Below are 25,624 nucleotides of genomic sequence, written 5' to 3' on the forward strand. Positions count from 1 at the left end.
ATGGGGTTTTGTCTCCACAACACAACCAGACCTATTATCTCCCAACCCTACCCAAGGCCTCTCTTCTAGCAAATTCTCAACCTCTTGCCCAGTTTGGCAGCAACTATGGCTAACTTAACCCAGTCTGGGCCTCTGCACAGGAGATGAGCAGATGCTGTCAGGAAAATCCTCTTTTTTCCAGTGTGCCCAATATCCTATCCCCACCAGGATCACCACTTAGTGTAGCAGCTGGCCTTACAAAGAGGGCAGATAAGAATTCCTGACTCCTTTTCCAACATCAGTGGGATAGTGAGTTAAACCAGATGAATGAACAGGCATGGATAGATTGTGTTCTGCAATGCAAATTTCATTCCATTCTCTTTTCTCAAAAAACCACCTAACTTCCAAACTTCCCAATAACTGTTGCTATTATCCTTTTAGCCAACAACACTCCTCCCCTTTGCAACTTCAGTGTCATCCTCAATTCCTCAGTCTATTCACCTCATATATACAGTTAACTACCAAATCTTGTTTCTACTTCCATACTTCTCCCATCTGCCCACTTCTATCTACTTGCACAACCACCATCCTAGCTCATGCTCTCTTCATCTCTCATCAGGGACTCCTTGTCTCACTTCCTCTTCCTCATCCATCCTCCAAGATAGAAGCAATTTTCCTAAAGCACAGGTCTGACCACATCAGGACCCTATTCACTAAATTCTAGAAGCTCTCAAACATCATGTCATTTTTATCCTACTCTTTATATCAATTTTTGTCAGTATATTTTTATGCATACATAAATTATATAATTTTACATCAGTATATTTATACATATAAGTATATATTTGTATATTTACATATATTTTTGTCATATAATTATATACATAATTAGCAGTATAATCATAAATGTATATAATTTACAAATAGACAAATATCTATGTTTGGGGGTGTACATGCTCAAAAATGTTTTACTGAGAAGTATATGTGATTAAAAGAGTCTGTAGGTAAGTCACTTAACCCCAACTGTTCTGCCCTCCCCCCTCCAAAAAGAAAAACAAAGAGTCTGGAGGCTGCTGCTGTAATGTGCTTTGAACACAATTATATGATTCTATAAAAATTTCACTTTCATACAGCTTTTCAAAAGCTTTTATTGTATAAAACAAGGTACATCAATCCTGGCATTTTAATTTTTTATTTAAATTTAAATTTCGATCCTGGAAACTTATAGCAATTTATCGAAGACATTTTTAAGGGTAAGAGTACTCAAGACATGACCTTTGTCCAAACTACCATAAAAATGTTTAATAGTGAGGAGCCACAAGGTGGTTACATTGAGCTTAAAAGACAAAGCACTATTACCTCCCTTGACTGTGGCATGATGTAATAAAAGAATTCTACTGTACTTTAAAATACTTTTACTTCCCTGTGATTAAGGTCTTTACAGCAAATATGACATGGAATTCAACAAAGAACTTTCTACTAAAAAATCATGCTACATATATATTTAGAAATATTAATTTCATTACTATAGTTTAAATGGCAATATGCAGCAATAATCAATGTGAAACATATATTCAAGACACTAAAACAGTCCCTTTTAAATAAAATTTGAAAAATTTTTTTATATAGTGCCATCAAGCATATTTTTCCTGCTAGTTATTTTTACTCAATGTTCCACTCTTCTACGTTTAACACCATCAATTTTAGTGTCAACTGCATCATAGCATAGTACAGCCATTTAGACCCTCTACAATTACACCAATTTACATATACAAAAGAAACCCTAATCTTTTAGGTTTAAAATTACATAAGCCTATTACAATTTAATTTCACAGTGTTTTAACAGGAAGCTAAAATTAAATACATATAATAATGGATAGTTCTAGTTAGAGTGGAAGGAAATCTATCGGGTTTCTTTTAAATTTAAGGAAATTAAAACAGGAAACACTCAAAACATTGACAGAAGTTTTCTTGGTTAGCATAATTTTTAGTCTGACAAACTGGTGTTGTAGCAAATGCACTCACTATACTTGAGGTCCTATGACCTGAGTTCAAGCCACAGCTCTACTCTCTATTAGCCATATGACCTTAGACAAGTGACACTCTATCTGAGCTTCAGTTTCTTCACATGTAAAGTGGGGATATGAGCTATATTCCTCATCTACCTCATAGAATTGCTACAGATCAAATCAAGTCTATGTAAATGTTCTGTTACTTTATATAAATATAAAAATAAGTAATATAGATATAACATTTTAACAGGTATACCATTTATTAAGTTATAATACCCTTTAAGTTTGCTAAGTTTCCTTCATGAAGAATATGTGGAAGGCCACTGAAAGAAAAAAATCCCAAGAAAAACAGGATGGATGTTGGGCTGGAATTTGAATTGGTCTATGGTGCTGCATAGATATCGGAGAAAATTTGAAGGATAAGTATTAAAAGAAAGGATGATTTTTCAAATATATAACATGCAAAAGTTTGTACTCATTCTAAAAGGAATGCAGAACTCTGCTCTAAAATACACTGTCCAACAATTCATAATCATTTTATTGTTAAAGCCATGTCAGCAGTTCCATTGTTTGTCTAACTTTGTAACTGTCATTAAAGAATGATCCTTTAAAGTTGCTAATACAAAATAACTAATTTACCTGTTTTTCCCCTGAATTTATGCCAATTATTTAACTAAGTGCTACCAAAATCATCAGTAAACAACTTGGTAAATGTAGTCCATTCTGATTTCTATTCTTAAAAATCAAGGCAGTTAATAGCGAACACTGAATGTTCCTCTCCTCTCCATCTTCCAGGAAGCTTTGAGAAAGATGGAAAGAGGTGGGTATTTGTGATTTAAAAAGTTACCAACAAAAGGTAGGGTTTAAGAGGCTAGCGATACTGTTACAACACGAACACAGATTGCAAAGCTGCATGAACTGCTGCGCTCTGGGCTACAGAGTGGCCATCTCATGAAGCCTAAAACGTTTTCTAAGAGAGCATCTCTACTGCAATCTATCATTTTGCTCAGCCTCGTGACAGCACTCACATCAAAGGTAACTGTGGCTGCTTTTTAAAGACTCAGCATGACCGTCGCCAACAAGCCTCTGCTTGGACCGCAGCAGTTTTCCTCCTTAGGACCCAGAAAATCTGACACACCGGTCGAGGGGCAAAACCAACCTGCAGCCAAACTAGCCACCTGCTGCCCACGCAACAGATGCCACCGAAGCTTTTGTTCCCTAAAGCAGGCCCGTCCTTCAGTGGCAGAGGGGGGCTCCCAGACTAGAAGGGGCCCTCACCCTTCGAGGTCCCCGGAGCACCCCAAAATGGATCGGGACTGCTTTCCAAAGGCACACCCGGCTGGGGGGAGGGCAGGTGGGCATGCTCTCGCTAAGACCATCAGTGCCCGCGGGGGGGGGAAGGCGGTCCGAGGTCGCTGGGGGTCACGGGTGGGAGGGAGACAGGGAGGTCCCGGGTCCCTGAGCCCCTCCCTCTCCATCCGCGGGTGCAGGAGCCCTCCCGGCCCCCCGGGGCTGGGCGCGAGGGGCAGCGCCGGAGGCCGCGGCCACCGCCGGTCCCCGTGTCCCACGCACGGCGGGGGCAGGACTCACACTCCGGCCGAGGTAGCCCCTCTCCCCCCCGCACGCTGCCGGGGAATCCAGCGGCCGGCCGCACGGGTCCTTACCGCGCTCCTCAGCGACAGGTGGTGCTGCTAGCTGCGGCCCGGCGCGTCCCCTCCACCCGCCCACACGGCGCTCCTTCCCAGTCGCGGCCGCCACCTCGTCCCCCTCCCCTTCTCCGCGCCACCGCCGGGCTGGGCTGGGCTCCGGCTGAACGAGGCGGCCTGCCGGACCCTGGCGAGATCCGGTAAAGGGGCGGGGGGGCGGGGACAGAGATGGGGGGGCGCGGCCTCGTAGTCCGGGGCGAGGAAGAGACTGACGTCGCGCGCCGACCAATGGGGAAGTGGGATTCCGCCCTGGAGGGGTGGGGCTGAGCCACGCGTCGTCTCCTCCGGCTCCCCTTAGACTCCGCCCTTTTCGTCCTCTTCCCCCTCCCGCTACCGCACTGCTCATTCCCCCTCCCCCCCCTCCCCCCTCCCCGCCTCTTGCTGTTATCGGCCGGAGCTCCGAGAACACGGAAACTGGTGGCGCGGCCTCCTGCTCCGAGAAGGAAGCCCGGGGGGGGGGGGCGGGGCGGCCCCTAGGAAGGGACCCCGGCTGCCCGGCTTGTGCTGGGGGGTGGGGGGGGGGGGGGGGGGGGGGGGGGGGGGGGGGGTCCCGGGCGCCGGGAACGGCCGGGACATCCATCCTTTGTCTGTGGCCGGGCTCTGTGAAGGGGGGAGGGAGGGAGCATTGACGTCCACCCTGGACCCGAAGATGCACTGTAGAAAGAGCTCCGAAGTAACCCCGGAGTCCCCAGTCTTCAGTTCGCAATAAGACCCCGGCCCAAAGGCGCGCCGGGCAGGCCTATTGCCCTCCTCCCGACAAGTCTGGAAGCTGCTACCTTATGCCAAGCTTTGGGTTAGCTGCTGGGGATGAAAAGGCAGGGGGCTGTCTGCCCCTCTCAGCTTACCTTCTGGTAGGTGCAGAAAAGGATGCGCCTGCAGCCGCAGTACTGGGAGATGCAAACGCTCCCGGTCTTTTGGCTGCGATCGTGACCTTGGGTCTGCTTGGCTCGTTGGTCAATAAGAAAACCTGATGGTTTTTAAGGCTTTCATTTTCTACGTTGCTATTGTTTTGTTTCAGTTTTTTCAGATTAATCTCAAGAGTTTCCTATCTTGTATCCTACGCTTGTGTCTTCTGAAAAAAAGATTGTTTCATCTTTGCCAACGTTTATTTCCTCAATTTTTTTCCCTTCTTGTTTACCTCTTCCTCTTCATTTATTCAATAAATATTTATTAAGGGCTTGCTGTGTGTCGGGCCCTGGGGCGACAAAAAGAGGCAAAAGACAGTTCATGGAGCTTACGATCTAAGGCAGTCATGTATGCAAATACAAACCAAGCAATATACATGATAAATGGGAAATAATTAAAAGACAGAAAGCACTGGAATTAAGAGATATTAAGGAAGGCTTCCTGTAGAAGGTGGGGTTTTAGTTGGGAAGAAAAGGAAGTCGGGAGATGGAAATGAGAAGGGAGAGAATTCTCACGCATGGGGGGCAGACAGAGAATGCCTGTAGCAGAGAGATGAAGGAGGCCACTGTCACAGGATCGAAGACTGAACAGTACTTTACAGTGAGTAAGATGCAAGAAGACTGGAAAGGTGGGAGAGGGCTAAGTTATGAAGGACTTTTCTTCACACCAACACGGAATCAAGATGGCTAGCCATATGGTATAAGATACTAGTCTAAGTCTAATTCCTGCTTCCTTTTAGTGTTCCCAGTGTTTTTAAAATCAAATATCAATATTAGCTGCCGGCCATTTGTTAGGCACTGTACTTAGGAGATGAGGTTGTAAAGGAAAAAGATGAAACCATAGGGATTCTTTACTCCACTGGTAGTTGTACTGGGGTTCAATAATAGGGCTCCAAGGTTTACAAAACTTTTTACAAAAATCTCATTTTATCCTCACAACAGCCCAGAGGAGTGGTAGAGTGTAGAGTGACTTGCCCAAGTCACACTGCTAGTAAATGTCTGAAGGAGAATTCCTGCTTTTCCTGACTTTTGCCTTCAGGCACTATTCAAACTATCTGCTATCTGGGGTTTGATAAAGGCTTGGCTACTAGGTTTGATTGTTTCTGTTTAGTATCTTCTGTTTATTGACATTTTGATTCAACCAATGCCAATTAGTTTTGATGATCTGATGTAATGTAGTTTAAGATCTGGCAAATCTAGGTCTTTCACTCTTTGTTGTTGCTGTAGTTGTTCATTATGACCCTTGAAATTTTTTTTTTTTACTTTTTTCAGATATATTTTGCTATTTTGTCTTGTTTTTTAAGGTAACCCTATGGTATTTGGGTAGGAACAGCACTAAATCTATAAATATAAGTAGTATCATTTTTATTTTATGGCACAACCTAGCCATTAACAATGAATATTATTCCAGTCGTTTAAGTCTTTATTTTTATAGAATGTTTTGCATTCATGTTCATATTAGTCCTGAGGGCCTCTTCCATATTTTAATGTATTTTTTAGAAATGGAATTAAATTTCTTATATTTTTTAGCTAATGATTTTTGTCAGTTTGCACTGTAACCTACTTAAACTAGTAAGTGCTTTAATTCTTTTGATTGAATCTCTAGGATGCTTTAGGCAAATGATTGTATCTGCACATCAAGACAATTTTTCCTTCTCTTTGCTTATTTGCTGTTTTGTCTTAATTGCTATAGCTAGCATTTCAAAAACAATATCAAACAATTTCTCCTGACTCACGAATATTCAGTTACGACCATGTGCCATAATTTGGCTGGGCATTCCCCATTTAATGGGTGCTCTTTTAAGCTTCTATTTCTTGACCACTATAAAAAGAACTGCTACAAGTATGTTGGCATATATGAATCTTTTTCCTTTTTGATCTCTCTGGGATGATCAAAGACCTAGTAGCAGTGTTATTGGGTCAAGGGCTGTGTACAGTTTAACAGCTTTTTAGTTGCTTTCCAGAATAGCTGGAGTAGTTCACAATTCTATTCAATAGTGCACGAATGTAACTTTCTGCCACAGCCCCTCCAGCATTTTTTATTTTCCTTTTTTGTCAACTTTGCTCATCTGACAGGTGTTAGGTAGAACCTGAATTGCTTTACTTTTCATGTCTCCAATTATTTCATCACCTTAATTTTGAAATATATCATTTCTCATCTTTCCAGTGAACCATCTCTTGTAACAAAGAATAAAAACTGAAAAATTAGTTCCATAAAACTAACCAAAACATCATCTAATAATAATAAGCAAATGAGTTCTTCTACACCCAGCATCCTGCAACTTTGAAAAGAAAAGAAGGGGGCACATGCCCTCATTTCTTCACTGGGACCAGCCTCGGTCATTTATAATTACATAGCATCTAATTTCATTTTTTTTGTTCTTTTCATTTACATTATAACCAATATTTATTTAGAACCTACTGTGTGCAAGGAACTATAGTAGATTCTAGGATACAAAGATGGAATAGATGTAGTCTCTGCCTTCAAGGTTTTTATAATCTAATGGGTAGGGGGCAGGGAGGGAGGGTAAGGCATGCACAAAAATAACTACAGATAAGTAGGAAGGCTAAGTCCAAAGTGCCGTGAGGAATCAGAGGATGGAAAGATCACTTTGGGCTAGGAGAAGGGATAGGAGAGAAAAGGAGATTTAGTAAAGACTTCATGGAAGAGCTGTCACCGAATCTGGTCTTCAAGAATCTTGCTCCAATAAGCCATGCACAACTTCAAATCATGTATATGTAGCTAGTATGCTATGGCTCATTTGCCTAGGTTCAGAGTAGCTACATTTCTCAGGATTCTAGGGTACCTGAGGGGCTTGAGGTGTTTATTTTCTATTGCCACTGACTTGTGTCTCCACTAGGACTGCCTTTTCCACTATTAGGTGCCCATAATTAGTACCCTATTTCCATTTAACCATTTAGCATCTATTAGCTTTTACAAAGGGAAAGAAGCCAAAACAAAAGTTCAAACACTTTCTCCAGACACCTCAGAAAACATTCCCCTCTGCTACCTCAATCTCTGGGGAGAGAAGGCTCAGTTCCTACATAGAGTCCCACCAGGCTGATGTATCACTGATGCTGAATGAGTCTGTATCTCAGTTACATTTGGACTGGGTTGCAAAAGTCACTTGATTGTCATTCTGCGTTCCACATGGCATTGATGCTAAGATGGCTTCAAATGCCAGATGTAGGGATATCACAGAAAGCCCAAACACTTGTTCTCCTGAACTTTTGAAACCCAAAAGGTTGGAGACTCCAATCCCTTCACCTAAGATGGAAAAAAATATAGAGACAAAACCTGAGGTTTCCATAAGGCCGCATGTTAGCTTCACTGGGAAGGATCTAAGGACTCTCCTCTTAAAATATTGTCTTTCACCTGGTCACCTTCATTGAAGAAATCAAACCAATAGTAGAGAAGTCAAACAGAATGCATCCAAAAAGAAAAATGGTTGAGCTCTTTTGAATGGGTCCTCAGGTTCATCTAGATAGCCAATCAGAAAGGTTTCTTCTAACCATACAGTTAGCAGACCAGAACTAGTACATGTGCTCATATCTTTCTGGAACACATCTATCACATGTCATCATGCCTTTGAGAATCAGGCCCCTCAGTCTCTTCATCTAGGGTGATACTATCAAGAGGTACTTTATACATGTGTCAATTTCCATTACATACATAATGTGATGTAGTATAACACACACATATATGTATGCACACACACTAAATATACTTGAATACTTGTAGCTGGTTATACACAATGGGTTTGGCTAGATAATCTCTAAAGTCCCTTACAGATCTAAATTACATGTTTTTGTATACATTTATTATTTTATATTTACATTTCCCTTGGCTTTCCCATAAGATTTTAAACATCAGGCTAGAATACACTGCTAAATTCTTTTAAGAATTAAAATCTTTGACAGATTTTAAAATATTACTGACTATATAATGAATCCCTATTATAGTATTAATAATAGCTACCATTTGTATAGCACTTTAAGCTGCAAGTCACCCTGACTGCCTCAGTTTCCTTATCTATAAATTGGTGCTGTTATCCCCATTTTATAGATAAGGAAACTGACTTGAGAAAGATTCAGTGACTTGCCCTAAGTCACATAGCTAATAAATGAGATAGGATTCAAATTCAATTCTTTCCGACTTTAAGTCCAACATTCTATGCACTATGTGGAGCAGTGACAAACATTTAGTGCCTACTGTGTGTATATCATTGAGTCAAACACCAAAGAGACTATATTATAAACTTTTAAAAATATACGTCATGTCTTATGTAACTTTCTAGTCTTTACAATGACAATCCCAAAACCAGTATTTTTTTCTCTGAAATCTGCAACTCCTCTTGCTTCTTTATTTCTTTTAATAATGCCAGCATTTCCCCATTGTATGTGTTGTGTGTTTTATTGCCCTTATAATATTTTAAGCCATTTAAAAGTCTTAATTATTTTTATTAGCATCTATCATAGTGAGTTGCACATAGTGGGATACAAATTTGTTGTATTTTTTTTTTAACAAGTGATCAATAATATTTCTAGTTAATTTAACAATCATTCACAACCTATTAAATACAGAGTGCCAGGCTAGTCATGGGGCAAGTGCAAAGATCAATAAAGTGACAAAGATACTGCATGCCTATGGAGTTCACAATCTAACTGGAGAGATAAGATAAGTAAATAACTGCAATATGAAATAGAATGTGAGAAGTACAAAGATGGGCATGAAGAAAGAGAGAACTTCAAACTGGGTGGGCTCAGCTAAGGCATCAGAGGTAGCATTTGAAATGTGTTAAAAAATGTATCAATAAATGAATCTTTATGATGGATGAATTTAAGTACAAAGAAACATAAGACAAAGTACTCTCAAGGGTTCACTGCTCTCAAGAGATTTAAAATATAGTTTTGGCCATAGAATATATATATATATACATATATATATAGTAGTCCAAGGTAATTGGAGAGAATCTTAGTACAACTCTCAAAGCAACTTCTTTAAAACATCCAGTAGTGACTGACAACCCCAAGGTTTTCACAGTATTTTTGGACTTACCCAAACCAGAATGTTTGGTTTAAGAGAAAGTGGTGTTCAACACTGCTAACAATCCTGCCTTTAGCTTCTCAAAGCAGCCCTGGTTTTACTTCACAAACTTTTGCTAAAGCAAGCCTAGTAGACAAACAATAGCATCCCAAAGGGCAAGAGGATCTCTTCCATTGTGTGATATTTTTTCATTCCTGCTTATTTGGATTTCTGTTTAGCCTAAATTATGATGGTAGCAGTAATAATTACTGACACTGATATGACACTTTTAAGATTTGCAATGAACTCTACATACATTTTCTCAAGGGTTGCCATCTTTTTTTTTTTTTTTTTGCTTTTTTTGGAGGGCAGTTGGGGTTGACTTGCCCAAGGTCACACAGCTAGGATTTGTGTTAAGTGTCTGAGGCTGGATTTGAACTCAGGTCCTCCTGATTCCAGTGCCGGTGCTCTATTCGCTGGGTTGCCATCTTCTTTTGTACATTATCTTTGCATCCTGGTTCAAGTTGAGTACATTGGTCTATAGCACTTGTCACATTTTTGGTGACCAATTAATGATTATTATAATAGCTGAGGTGGCAAAGGAAGAGCAATAGTGATAATATACAGTAGGTAGGAGCTAGAGTGGGATGAAGGTAGTATCATAATGCTGGAGACTAGTTTACATACGGGCTAGTCCTTGGGATTTAGATTGAGACCTAATTCTGGGGAAAAAAAACCCACTACAAACCTCGAATGAATAAGCCCTTGGGGTTGGGAGGTAGGGAAGGTTCTCTACTATTTATCTGTTTTGTTCAGCTAAATGTTGGATCTTGGTTGATGAGAATGAGTAGCTCTTTGACACTGTTCTATTTGCATCAGTAATTTTTGTTTGTTTTTAAGATTTTCAAAGACAAAAGAAAAAAAAGTGCCACGTTTAAAAATGAAAGAAGTAAATATGAACTGAAGTCAGTTAGAAGTGTAATAATGAACCTGATGGACTAGAAGAGCTGAGAAAATGAAGGAAGAGAAAAAGAAAGTTAAGTGTAGGTTCTGGGACTAGGTGAGGCTTATGGAAGATTTGCAAGTTATGGAGTAAACTGATTTACTCTATACATTGAAGGGTGGGTGGGGCATGTGAGAGAACACTTTGTAATCAAATGCCTGCTATAGTAACCACTACAATAAAAGTGACTATAAAAGTAGAATGACCTAAAAAAACCCTACTTGTCAGGAATTTTTCAGTCAAGGGCAAGCTGAATCAGTGAAACTTTAACAATCACCAGTGACACTAAAAAAGCTTCACTAAAACCAGTTTTTGGTAGGAAGATTTTTTTGGCCTATAATCATGGGACAGGAATCATTTAATTTACACACAGAGTGAAGTATGTTTATAAATATAAAATTGGTCACTGAAGTAGAAGTAACAGTGAAAGTTTGTGAAAGATAAAGTGAAAAGATTGGGATAGTTTGACATATAGTCTAGATCTGAAGTGAGTGAATTTCATAGGGTTCACATAAATGATGACTGACTTAATATTCTGCATGGAAGGCTGTCACAGAGGTATGAGAAGATCCTAAAGATGAAATTAAACACATAAATAATTCCATTGGGCAGGAAAATGGGTGGGTGCTTATAGAAACTTATGTGACTGTACAGGTAACTTAGTAACTAACTCATGTTTTATAGCATGCATAGAAATGAAAACAAGGACAGATATATGAGGATGAATATAGAAGTCTAGCATTGTCCTGTTTTGGGACTGCTAAAGCTCAGAATTAGTTGAGGCTAATGAATCCTAAATTCAACAAAATTAGATTTTTTGGGAGGTGGGAACAATGAGGGGACTTAAAGGAGTTATTGTAATGAAAGAATGAGAAGGATCAAAGAAAAATTGGAACTACTGCTTAAGGTAAATGTAATTATGGATGAGGATAAGAAGGCTGAATTATTCAACTCTTATTTGCTTCTGTTTTTCTCCCCAAGGAAAATGATTATAGGATAACAGATTTTAAGCAGAAAGGGATTTAAAAAATTATCTGGCCAAATTATCATCTTACAGGTAGAGAAGTTGTGACTTTGTCAATGTTACAAGTACAACAAAAATTATTAACTAGGAATTGAAACTAATGGTCAGTGAAGAGATAAGGGAGCATTAAGTTACCCTCAGTAAGTTACTCAGTCTAGATGAGCTACATTTTATGGTATTGGAAAAACTGGTAGAGCTTAAGCAAATTGTTTTTGTTAAATGACTATAGCATTGCCTTAGAGACCAGTCAAGGAATGGTTTGAGTAGAACAGCCAGTTGAAAAGCTACCTTGCCCAGCAGGTGATATTTGTTACAAACTGTTCCCTAAGGAGACCAAGGACATCAGAGCTTTTGGTCCCAAGTCAGGAGTTGCTCCAGACCCAAACACAGTTTTCCCCACTCCTGTGTTTCCCTCCTGAGTTTCTGTAAGTTTGTGTCCATTCTTCCCCACAGACATTGTATGTGTTTGTTGTTGGAAAAAAGTATAACCCAAGTTTAAGGATGGACTGCTACATAATGATTATTCTTGTTTTGTATTCTGTTTAATAAATGCTTTTTGACTAAGAGCTAGTAGAATGACTTTAACTGATTTGTGTAAATCAGAAACACACGTATGGGTGACTCAGAAGCTATAGTTAGGAGTAGTAGATGTTGAGCTTCCCTACACCAGAGTTATCACTAGAACCCTGAAAAACTGAGTTGTAGCAGCATTGCCGACTACATCTGCCAGTGTAAGTTAACATCGGGATGAGTGAGCTAGATTGAAGAGAGTTGGAAGGTTGGGATGTTCACATTTAAACATCATATCTGCCCTACACAAATTATATGCAAACTTATACAAATCATGTAAAGAGGAATAAAGTAATAACTGGGAGAATCAGGAAAGGCCTTTGTAAGAAATGGTACCAAAAAAAAAAAAGAAGTGGTACCTAAGCTATATTTTAATGGACATTTGAGATTCTCAAGGTGAGGTGAGGATGGAATAGACATCAAGTACCACTCATGCAAAGGCATGGAGGCTGGAGATTAACTATCATGAGAACTCCAGTTTGAGTATGAGAGATAGTTTTTGAAGAAGGGAGGGTGTAATATGAAATGAGACTGGAAACATAGAGGCCATATTGTGGAAGGCTTTAAATGACAGTCTAAGGATTTTTGTCATAGCTTAAAGACAATGTAGTCTCTTGGGGTTATCTTTTTTTTTGAGTGGGGGAGGGAGGCAGTTGGGGTTAGATGACTTGTCCAGAGTCACACAACTGGTAAGTGTTTTAGACCAGATATGAGCTCAGGTCCTCCTGACTCCAGGGCCTATGCTCCATCCACTGTACCAGCTAGCTGCCCTGGTTCAATTATCTTTTATACAGATAATTTCCTGGATTTATACATCTCTTGAAACTCTTGAGTTGTAGTATTGAATGACCACCTGCCTTTTGGGCTTTTCTAACTGAATTTCCTGTAGGCATTCCAAACTCAAGATGTCTAAAACAAAATTCAATATCTTTTTCACAAAACCCACCCCTTTCCTATCTTACCTATTTCTGTTGAAGGCACCACTGTCTTTCCAGTCCTCAAGAGTCATCCTTGACTCAGCTCGAATGCATGCTTCATATCCAATCAGTTGCCAAGTTCTGTCGCTTTGTCTCTGTATGTCTTGCATCTCAGGCAGCTAGGTTTTATAATCCCAGAAGGAAGACAGATTCAGATCTGTTCTTAGTCACATACTAGATGAATGACTTTGAACAAGACACAACCTCTTTGTGCTTCAGTTTTCTCATCTTTAAAATGGGCATAATAATAGTGCCTATCTTCCATGGTTGTTGTGAAGATCAAACAAGATAATATTTGTAAAGTGTTTTGCAAACCTTGAATTGTCCTTAAACTTGACTTCAGAGAATTGGTTTTTTGCATTGTTCTGTGCTGTGAAAAAAGATACAGTCTTTAATCCAGAAACTTCAATGTTTCATAATCAAGGAAAACCCCTTAAATGTACTCCAAGTCAATAAGTTACATACAATAAGATTGACCATTTTAAAACAAAATCAACATGTATTTGATAGTGAGAATGAGGCATTCTGTTTAACAAAGTCTGATACCTACTCCTGAAGCTTGCAAATGACTTCTGTAGGTCTATATGCAGCTCCTTCTGATGTAAAGAAGAAAACATTTATAGTCACTATGTCATTGGAAATCATTCTCTAATAGTGCAGTATCTAAAAATACACAAGAGAAATCAGCATTAAATTTAAAGGTATTTGTGCTGTGTGAACTTCAGAGGAAGGAATTATGCCAAGCTAGGCAGGAAGCAGTAGGGAATATGGGTAAGCAGAGCATTTAAGGAACATTTTCATTGTTCTCTAAAATGCTGCCATAATGCTCATAGTGCCTTCAGAGAGAGCTCTAACAATGGTTCCTATAATTAAAATAAACATTCTTTTTTCAGAGCATCTCAAATAATAAAATTATACTAATAATTAACATATCTTGACCAGTTAGTGTTTCCTGACCTAAAGATTTTAAGTGGAGCCCTCAAAATTTTGGCTTAGAATAATGAGGCAAAACTACCATTTTATTCCTTTGTGGAACAAATAATACCTTGATCTGGAAGGACTAAGACTGTTCTCTTTTCGAGGATAAGCTTATGTTTGCTTTGGGGCTTTTTGGGTAATTTGTAGTTTTGGAGGGCTTTCAAGGAGGAAATAAACAGTTTCTCCCTAAAAGTGAAACTATGGGGAAATGCTCAGCTACCTTTGAGTAAATAATTTAATTTTGTTAAGACTTCTTCTTAAAGAGTCCCTTTTTGTGCATTGTTTGGTGTTACATTTCTCCACAGTAATAATACTTATTTCAATTCAATTCCACAAACATTTATTATACACCAGCTATTTGTAAAAGGCACTATGGTAGTTGCCATGCAGAGGATGCAAAAATGAAATTTAATACAGTTCCTGATCTCAAGAGCTAGAGTTAAGACAAATATGAGACAATTCAAAGACAAAGCGGACTGTGTTTATACTCCAGGAGAGGCACGAACTGAGTACTATCAGAGGTTAGAAAATGCAGAGGTTATATATCCTATTGGTAATATCAGGAGAAACTTCATAAAGAAGTGACATTTGAACTGGACCTTGAAGGATCAATAGGTTTTTGATAGGCACAGACCCATAGTTTAGTTTGATTTGCCTGAGAGATACATGTTGGGGAGTAGTGTGAGTTCATACTAGAAAGGTAGATTGGGGCAAAACATTGAATGCCAACCCAAGGAATTTTGATTTATTTGTCTGTCAGTGGAGAATTGTTGAAGGTTTCGGAGTCGTGAAGTTATTAGAACAGAAGTATACATTAGGAAGATTAATCTATTAGCAGTATACAGAGGGGCTAGTTGCTGTGTCAGTCAAAAAGAAGAAAATTTTTAGATTACTCGCTTCCTTCAATTCTCCCACGTAGGGTTTTCTGTCTCTAGATTTCCTGTGAGCAGATATGGGGGATGAATGATGTCATTTCCCTTACATTTTGGCTGTTCCCATGTGGAAAATGGATTCAGCTAAGCAAGTTTTCATTTGTGTCTTAGAATGCCTTTTCTACTTGGTGCTGCTTTTTCTGAGTAGGTGGCAGAATGTTGTCCTTAAGGTGACCTAGCCATGCTTGGAGATGACCTTGGGACCTAAAGTTCTGGAGATTCTGAGTTCACTGAGTGGAGCTAACTGGCAGCCGTGGAGACTTCTGCATCAGGGAACACATCCACCAAGAGCAGAAGCCAAAGCACATGGCCTAGCTTGCCAGAAGATAGGGACTTTGAGATAGTGCAGGGCCAATTAGCAGTCCTAAAAACTGGTTCATGATTTTGATGCAGCTTAAGTAAAGCCTTCCAGTAAATTTTAAAAATAGTTATAAATTGAGCTACTGAATCTTCTTTTAAGGCAATTCATGTGGTGAGTGTTTTGTGTGTATGAAATAAATAATTGTTATTTTAAATTTGCATACATGGAGTACCTTTGTACTTCACTGTTTTGGGAAAGTCCTGGACATGATCAATGATCAATCATCAGGCCCTCACTCTGCTAGGGAATCCTACTATACCTCCCTTATCAACTCATTCTTCCAGTCTCCACAGCAACTCTCCCATCTCTCCTCAAACATCCCATGGATCCCTCTTCCTCCACTCTTTTAGCTGAGATCCTTGCCTGATATTTTATAGAAAAAAACAAACAACTGAGGTCATTTGCTGTGAACTCTCTTTTCTCTTCTTCCTTATTTCTATCACTTAAATGCCTTCTGCCAGTCTCTCCTTCTTTACTCCTGTCTCACATGATGCAGTGGTTTTACTCCTTACCCAGACTAACCCTTCTAGTTGTTCAAGTCCTGCCTCCTCCACACTGTCATCCCCACTATTTCATTTCTTTTCAGTTTCTCCCTCTCTACTGGCTCTTTCCCTGTTGCCTACAAACATGTACCTTTTTCTTCAGCCTGAAAAAACCTTCACTTGATCCTTTCATCCCTGCTAATCTATTGTCCTATATCTTTGCCCCTGGTGGGTCATCTACAATAGGTGCCTCTACTTTCTTCCTTCCCCTTCTTTTCTTAATCCCTTACAATTTGGCTTCTGACCTTATTCTACTCAAACTCTTCTCTCCAAAGTTACTAATGATCTCTGAGTTGCCACTACGATGGCTTTTTCTCAGCCCTTGTTCTCCTTGTTCTCTCTGAGGATTTTTGACCCTGCTGATCACTCTCTCCTCCTTCTCTCTTCTCTGTAGGTTTTCAGGACACTACCCTCTCCTGGTTTTCCTCCTAGCTATCTGACCCATCCCGCTGTCTCCTTTGCTGGATCCTCCTCCAAATTATGCCCTCTACTGTAGGTGTCCCTCGGGGTTTTGTTCTGGGCCCTGTTCTCCCTCTGTACCACTTCACTTGGACATCCCATCAGCTCCCATGGATTGAATTACCATCTCTGTCCTGTGTTCTTAAATCTACCTGTTCTGCCTCAGCAGCTAACAGGGGAGGTAGTCACACCCCAGCTCTCCTCCATTCTAGCTTCCCTTCACTTCTTCCACTGCCTTCACATTTGGCATGACTCTACAGGTAGGCATTTCAAAAAAGCACCTTTTTCTATTCTTAATCCTTTCCCCACTTGTCCTTTCACTCCTTTTAACTTCCTCATCCCCTGGCCTTGCGGTTCTCTACAATCTACCTTTTTGATTCTTCTTACCAAACTGCCAAGGTTTTGGGAAAAAAAGTCATGAAACCATGCTGATTTAGTCCATTGATTTTTTTTTAACAATTCTGAATTTAACAAACATAAAATAAAATGAGCATTTCCATATATGATGTAACAGAAGAAGAGGATTATACACAAAACTATGTAGTCCATTACAAATTAGTTCTGGCTAAACTTAACTGGAGCTTATGGCAATTCTCTTATTCATCCCTGATTGACTTCTTTTCACCCTTCTCTCGGTTGTTATTTAAACTTTCACTCTCTTTAAGCCCCAAATCTATCTCTAATGTCCTGTCTTACAAAATGGTCTTGTATCATGGTTTACTGAGAGGTTAAAGGCCACCTGTGAGCTCTCATACAACAAAGGAAAGAGCACTGACTCTGGAATCAAAGGACCTGATTTCAAGTATTGCCTCTAAAACTTTCTTTGATGACCTTGAGCAAATCACGTAAATGTCAATGGGCCACAGTTTCCTCATATGTAAAAAATAAGAGTTTTGGACAAGATAGCCCTTGAAGCCTCAGATTTAGATGTATGAAAATCTTTTTTATCTTCACCCATATTCTTCTCCTTTTATCCAGTGTCAGAAAATTAGGTGACTCTCCTTGTCAAACCTATTACTTTTAGTTGTATCTTTGATTCAGCTCCCTGTTGCATTATTTCTTGTATACATTCTCTCCCTCTCTTCTGACTCCTCTACCCACAAACTTTCTCAAGATTCTCTATTCTGAAAAACAAAAACCCAAACAAAAAAACTCTTCCCTTGACCCTACCACCCCTTCACTCTGTTGTTTTGTTTCTTCTTCCTTTTGCAAAGAAATTTCTAGAATTTTTAATATATACGTAACTGCCTTCCTCACTGGGTAATTCACAAACCCCTGCAATCTTAATCAGTCAGTCAACAAACATTGTTAAATGCCTGCTATGTGCCAAGCATTGTGCCAAGTGCTGGGGATACAAATGAAGGCAAATACACTCCCTGCCCTTAAGGAGCTCACAGTCTAAATGTGGGAGACAACACGCAAACAACTACGTATAAATGAAATTTGTATGTCTAATAAATTAGAGGTAATATCACAGAGAAGGCACTAGCTTTGACGGGAACTGGGAAAGGCTTCTTGCCAAAGATAGGATATAAGCTGAGATGAATTAATCTAACTTCCATTCTTCTACCACGCTAGCCAAATGACTCCTTAACTTCCAAATCTAGTATTTTCTCAGGTCTTTTTTCTCAGTCATCAACCTTCTTGACCTGTCTACAGCATTTGACGTGTTGGCCACTCCATTTCTTCTTATAGTTTATCCTTTCTTACCTTTCATAATTCTGCTCTCTCCTACTTCTCCTTTCACCTGTTTGATTATTGTTTCTCAGTCCTCTTTATTGGTCCATTATCCCCTTCCTAGCCCTTAAAAATATCTGTCTCCAAGGTACCATCCCAAGTTCTCTTCTCCCCCTCTTCATCTGTTCCCATGGTTTCAGTATTACTTCTCCCTAGCTGACTAAAACAAAAACAAAAACAAAAAAACCCTACTGATCTAACCTAAATCTCTACCCTGAACTCCAGATCCATATTTTCAGTCCTGCTGCTGAATAAATTTATCTGGATATTCTACTGGCACCTCACACCCAACATGTCCAAAGTTGAATTCACCATCTACCTCTTTCTCCCACCTTCCCTATTTCTATTGATAGTACCACCATTCATCTAGTTAACCAGGATTGAACCCTCAGATTAATATTAAACTCCTCATTTTCCCTCAACTCCCATATTCACTGGGTGGTCAAATCCTTTTGATTTTATACCTACAACATCACACACACGTATATGTATATGTATGTGTATATATAGAGACATACTTACACATACATATAAACATATATGTATATCTATATATCTTCCCTGTTTACAATTTTCACAACCATCACTTTGGTTCAGGCCATTATGATAACTCCCATGAACTTTTGCAATAGCTTCCTAATTGTTCTTCCTAATTGCATTTTTACCCTTACCTTAACCTCAATTCTACCTTTGCCAGGCTACCAAAATAATCTTCCTAATGTATGTATGACCACATTACTCTTTATTTAGAATCCTTTAGTAGCTTCATATTGCCTCCCAGATAAAACATTAACTCCTTAGCTTGACATTTAAGCTTTTTCCTGCCTCTAAATCTTACTCCAGCTTACCTTTTCAGTCTTATGCCATACCATTCTGTTTCATGAATTCTAGAGTCAATTGCATGATGCTAGTTATTTTCCAGTCTTGTGCTCTCCTGCCTCTATGCCTTTGTTCGGGATATCCCCCATTCTTGGAATGTGCTCTCTTCACATTTCCCCCTGTTCAAATAATTCTCTTCCTTTAGGGTTCATCTTAGGTGCCATCTCCTCCATGAAGGCTTTCCTGATCCCTCAGCTAAAATAGAGCTCATCTTCTAATTATTTTTAGCACTTTATCACTCCTTCACCTTTATCACAGTGTATCATACATCACACTTATTTGTGTGCATGCTGTATCCTACTATTAGAATGTAACAGTGGGGAGGACAGAGGATCATACTCATGCCTTGTATCCAAGTGCCTAACATATTGTCATGTAGTTTAACAAATTTTGTTGTTTAGCACTGTGGTAGGCATTTGGGAAGATAAGATAAGAGCCTCCACCTCAGAGAGTTTACTGATATATAGACCTTTTCAGTCTTATACCATGAACATAGCAGGTGATTAACAGATATTTATTAGGGCCATCTCTACTGCTGCCTACACCGACCTAGGATCATACACCTTCTGTCAGTCAATGGGAAAACAGTATCGACTTAATAGCAAAGAAACTATGGTCTTGAAACAGATTTCCAGCAACAAGTGCTTTGAGGAGTTTCAGAAAGTATATAAGCATGACAGTATGGAACTAAAATGCAAAATGAAAATTGGAATCTACTTACCACTGAAGGCAGAAACTGGAAAACGTCCTGTTCTTCACTGACTGTCTGGGTAACTTGCACAGAGCAAAATTTTATCACCAAGCTGCAGCAGAACATGGCTTTATTGTCGTTGTACCAGACATTCAGTCCACATGGCTGCAATATTAAAGGAGAAGATGACAGCTGGAGTTTTGGTACTGGTGCCAGTTTTTCTGTGAATGCCACTGAAGAACCTGCCAGGGAAAAGGGCTTCAGTGGATATTTAAGATCAGATCAAAGTAAGTGGGAGGCATATGATGCTACTGCTTCCTGAAAGCTTTATAGCTGTGTGGAGCAGAAAATTTCAATTGTTCTTAGATTGCAAGATCATAACTACTACTACTTTATCACATCTTTTATTAACGATCACATCAGACCTCAAGCAAAATACTTAAACACATAAAGCTTCATATAAGAACAATCTTACAATTATAAAAGTTCAGTTTTTTTTTTCCAAAGGCTGAGCACCTTCTGAATAAATACATAAAATCAAGCAATTTGATTCCTTTTTCTTCTCCATAACCCTGATAGAAGACATGTCATTACCTAGAGGCATTTTCAAATTCTTATAAAATTAAGTTTAAAGGATCACATAATATGCAAATGATCAGAGAGGTTACCGTAAAGAAGACAGTGATTCAGATATACTTGGGGATGTAACAATAAGTTTGGTCATTGGGTGTATCAGTTCTTAGAGAACTAAATTATGGAATTGTATCTTGGTAACTAAATAAAGAGACTTAATGTATTGAAGAAAAACCCAATTTTTTTGGATTGAATTGAATCGAATTTAATTGTGGTATTAGTTTGTATTTCATGTCAAGGGAAAATTATTTTGTAGGGAGTACTACTGGTTTATAGATGACTCCTAAACCACCTTCAGAAGGGCCATGGGAAGTCTCTGAGAAGCCCAGAGTCACCTTGGAGGTTCAGAGTCATACTCATTCTAAATGATCTGCTCTCAGCCCAGGTCGTTAATTCGGAGAGTGCTAGATTATCATGGATCGAAGGTGCAGTAGAATATGTATTCCTGTTTAAATCACACTACATTTAGCTTAAACAGGAATAAAATAGAGCAATAATTAATTCATTCAGTAACAAACATTTATTAGATGTCTGCTATGAGCAATTCACCATTCTAAATTCTAAATGTTACCACTTTTGAGCAGATTTTTCATGCAATTGTGCCAATTCCATCTTATTTAGACCATCTAATGTTGCCAAAGAAGTATTTTTCTCTCATCTCTGTGTCTAGTCCTAGAAAAACCTTGACCAAAAGTTTTTCTTGAAACTATTATTGCCCTAGCAGCTTTTATCTGTATCTACCTATCAGCTACCTCAACCTATGTCAATAGAAAGCAGTTTAAAGTAGCAATTGGACACCGGTATTACTGTTGTTTTGTCAGACTTTCAATTTCAAGGTCATGTTGAGGCATTTTCTGTCAACAGATCACTTGTGACAGTTAGTAACCTCCAACCCATTTTATTGTAGGAAATTTATTAGGCAGTTACATAGGATTTCTGACCTGGGTTTTATAAATTCTTTTGCTGGATCAGTATCATGACATAAATCCAGGTTAACTAATTAGTGCGGCAGATGTTGTTTCCAGGTTGAAAGTAGGCCAAACTTTTCTGCCTTGGGGGTTACATTTGTAGTGAGATTTCCCTTAGTCATACTGTCTACATTTTTTTTTTTTAAGCAATAGGGGTTAAGTAATTTGCTCAAGGTTACACGGCCAGTTATTTCTGGGTGTGCTGCTGAGTATCTGAGCCCGGATTTGATCCAGGTCATCCTGACACTGGAGCCGGTGCTCTTACTCGCTGAGCCACCTGGCCGCCCCTAAGCAATTGGGGTTAAGTAACTTGCTCAAGGTTACACGGCCAGGTGTTTCTGGGTGGGTGCTAAGTGTCTGAGCCTGGGATTCGATCTCCAGGTCTTCTCAACACTGGAGCCGGTGCTCTTACTCGCTGTGCTACCTGGCCGCCCCTACTGTCTACATTGTTAAGGAAGAACTTGATGATAACTCTTTCCGCTCACTGGCATATAAATATAGGTATTGAGCAGGACAAGAATGTTTTCTTAATAACCTTTCCATCCTTGGAGTACTTCCTCTAGTTTGTATATTTGCTAAACAACTTGTTTTTATTTTTAGCATTTTCATAGGTTTTTTTTGAGGAGGAAAATATATTTTAGTTTTGTTTTCAAAAGGAAAATGGCTCGTATACATTATGTGTCAATGATGTGAAGATGTATGAATATCAAAGTTAACCACTTTCTAGTTTTGTGAAAGTTATTCATTTTTAGCTATTTTTTAAATCATTTGTAGAAATAATTGTAAAGTTTGTTAGATTAAAGGAGATCTATCTGGTTTGCAGAATTTGAATAGGACCTGGCCATTTTTTTCAATTCAACAAATATTTATTGGACGTTTTTTAGTGTGTAAGGTGGTGTGCTATATAGTTGGGGGAGAAAAAGATGAACAAGATGGTCTTTGCCCGTAAGGAGTTTACCTTTAATCAGGGGAGCTCCTGAGCACGGGCATACACAATAAAACGGATGAGAATATGATAAATGTAATTTTTTAAAAAGTTTAAACAAAAGACATGTGTCATTATAGGTCATAAAGGAAAGATCAATCTCTTCCAGCTAGGAGACACAAGCAAAAGCTTTCCAGAGGGAGACCTGGTTAAGACGGAAGGAGAGACAGGATTTCCATAGGCAGAGATCGAGGCAACCTTAAATTATCCTCCCTTCCCCCTCCCTCTTTTCCCCACCCCCGACCCCGCCCCTTCTCAGGAGCATAATGGAACCACTTTGATCTGACTCTCAAGAGTCAATTACTAAATTTTCAGTGTTTGGAAATCAACAAATGTTATAAATCAGACCTTTATTTATTTATTTAGTTTATGCTCCAGAGTTAAAAAAAAGTGATGGAGAAAATGTTAATAATGCAGATTAAACTTAAGAAATGCATCAAGCGCCTATTTTCCTTCCTGGAAATCCAGTTTAACACATTCATCAGCAACTCCTAGCCTCTGACCCAGCATTTTCCACTAGGATTTTCCTGATACCCGTGTTTCCCCGATAATAAGACCTATCCTGAAAATAAGCCCTCCCCTTACTGTGTAAGATTCCTCTAAAATAAGCCCTCCCCCGAAAATAAGCCCTATCGAGAGTGCTACTGTAGTGAAGGTGATCCCCTGCGCTACACGCTACATTACGGTACCCTCTGTATGCACCGTTCCCCCCCTGGGTGAAACGCACGCCGTGCTCTGAGCTGCATCCAATCAGAGCTGCAGCAGTGAGTGCGTCATCCTGTTCTTCCCCAGTGGTTTGCTTATTGAATAAAGGTACATTTTTTGGTTCACATTTACCTGTTTATTAAAATTGCTGTCAATGTTCATTAAAATAAGCCCTCCCCTGAAAATAAGCCCTCTGGTGTTTTTCTGTCCAAAAAAATAATAAGACAGTGTCTTATTATCAGGGAAACACAGGTAGTCACTCTTGGGTAGATGTTATAGTCAGCAAGGCCGAAAATGCAATTACAGGTTATTGTGTACCTAGATAATATTATTCTGAGGATTTTTTAGTTAAGTGATTATTTTTGTAATCCATGTAAGCTCTGAGGCATCCTTATTCAAACTCCCACTACTGCTAATGGATCTGGGATCCCAGAACAAGCCTACATCTGTCCCTCAAAGTTCTAAAGGTGCACTTGGCAGTGATTGGGGGTGATTCTCTAATGCTATAGGTTCAAGGCCCCTGCCCCCTGTGTGTTCTACCCTTCTATTAACTTTGAGTAATTAGCACCCCATTTCCATTTAATCTATTACTATCACTTACTTTTACAAGGAGATATTTACTTTAAAAACATAGTGAGAGACTCCCATCAATTGCAGAATGACCGAACAAGTTGTGCTATGTAATTGAGTTCTATTGTTCTATAAGAAATGATGAACAGGTAGATTTCAGAAAATCCTAAAAAGACTTACATGCACTGATGCTGAGTGAAGTGAGCAGAACCAGGAGAACATTGTACACAGTAACATTGTGCAATGACCAATTTTTATATACTTAGCTCTTCTCAAGCAATACACTGATCTAAAACAATTTTAATGCTATCCACATCCGAAGAAAGAACTATGGCATCTGAATATCGATCGAAGCTATTTTCTCTCTTTTTTTTTCTTTCTTGTAGTTTTTCTCTTTCTCTCTGATTCTTCTTTCACAATATGACCAATATGGAAATATATTTAATATGATCGTACATGTATAACCTATATCAAGATTGTTTGCTGTCTTGAGGAGGGGGGAGGAAGAGAGGAAGAAAAAAATCTGGAACTCAAAATCTTATAAAAGTGAATGTTGAAGACTATCTTTACATGTAATTGGAAAAAAAATAAAATACTATTAAGTGGAAAAAAATAGCAAGAACAAAAATACAGACATTCTCAACCCTGTCCCCCCAACAACCTCCATCCCTAGGGAGAGGGGGTTCAGATTTGATGTAGCTTTTTTTATTCAACAAATATTATTAGGCATTTTCTATGTATATGTTAGGCACTGTAGCACTCACACATGGAGTTTACTTACAAATGTGCTTGGTCAGTAGCCACTACTGGGAGATAGGTTTGGTCAGATCTCTCTGGACTTTACTCCTCACTGACTAGCTTACAGTAGATTCTGATATGAACTTCAGCTCCTGGACTTGCATGACTTGCTTTCCTCACCTTTTAGTGTTCACAAGGTCATAGTCATCAACAAATTCCTTTGCCTAAACCAGGAAAGAATAAATGCAAAAAAGCAAAACACAAAAGGTCTCTGATAGATACCCATTGACCCCATGTCAGCCTCAGATAAATAAGAGCCTGAGAACACAATCCTTATAGCATTTCCCCATTCACTTGAACTGGAGCTAATCAGAAAAGGACAGACCAAGGTAATGCTTGCCCACTTTTTCTATTGCTATCTTTTTTTCCAGTCATCTATACATCTGTATAAGTATTCATTTAATAGAAGGTTAAGTAAATACACACACACATATTTGCATGTAGAGAATGCACTTTATGTTGTGTTTCTTCATAAACATCAATTCCCCTAAGAAAGCCCAAATCATGTGGAAATAAAAAAATGAAAAAGAAAATATATAAAATTTCATTGCCTAGTTTTCATTAGGCTTACTGCCTGATTTCCTCAAAACCTATTCTTATATCTTTTATATCCTACATATAGGAGTCAATGCTTATTTCTCTGTTATTTATGATAATAATAATTTACTTTTTTCCCCCCATCAAACATAGAGATACTTTCCCCCACTTATTTAGCTTCTCTTTTGCATGATTTTCTCAGTTCTAATAAAAATTCCCAGAGGAACTAAGTCAGTACATGCAGTGAGGAAAAGAAGAGCTGAAAGGGCCCTCCATCACAAACTCTATTTGTGACCCTTTTTTCTCATCAACTGCACGTTAAGTGGGTGAGATGAAGAAGAGAAGTGAGAAAAGAATAGAAGAGAAAAAAAACTCTCTGGAAGGCTTGTAATGGGAATGTAAATTTAAAGATCTTCCCTGCCCCTAGGCTAAAGTGCACCTGGAGCCTGGGGTGGGAGGCTTGTTTTTCAGTAGATACTTCTTGATTGGCCAGTGAGTCAATAAGGTTGTTACATTCTCTGAGCCAGGAGAAGGCTATATAAGCCCTGATGTGTAGCTTTGTTTTGGGGCTCACTTTGAGAAGTGTTCTGTGATTTGATATGGATTCTGGGAAGCCGTTGTCCAGAGCCCCCCCCCCCCCCCCCCCC

At 39.2% G+C, this 25,624-nt stretch overlaps 2 protein-coding genes across 6 annotated transcripts in view; one reads left to right on the forward strand and one right to left on the reverse strand.

Annotated features, from left to right (window-relative positions):
- ME2 (malic enzyme 2) overlaps nt 1-4,668 on the reverse strand; it is an 89,420-nt gene extending 84,752 nt beyond the window's left edge. The window contains exon 1 of one of the 2 annotated variants that reach the window (XM_069104136.1): nt 4,543-4,668. The gene's annotated coding sequence lies outside the window, so the exon portion shown is untranslated. Of the gene's footprint in view, nt 1-3,655; nt 3,840-4,542 lie in introns of those variants that run through there. The other variant, XM_069104128.1, reaches the window with a different exon arrangement.
- Nucleotides 4,256-25,624, forward strand: part of MRO (maestro) — a 99,121-nt gene continuing 77,752 nt past the window's right edge. For 3 of the 4 annotated variants that reach the window (XM_069104151.1, XM_069104183.1, XM_069104184.1), the window contains exon 1: nt 4,256-4,548. The gene's annotated coding sequence lies outside the window, so the exon portion shown is untranslated. Of the gene's footprint in view, nt 4,549-5,037; nt 5,204-25,624 lie in introns of those variants that run through there. The other variant, XM_069104161.1, reaches the window with a different exon arrangement.

The sequence above is a fragment of the Petaurus breviceps genome, unplaced genomic scaffold, assembly GCF_028583685.1.
Source record: "Petaurus breviceps papuanus isolate PSGF00001 unplaced genomic scaffold, PetGlider_PUasm1.0 131, whole genome shotgun sequence".
NCBI lineage: Eukaryota > Metazoa > Chordata > Mammalia > Diprotodontia > Petauridae > Petaurus > Petaurus breviceps.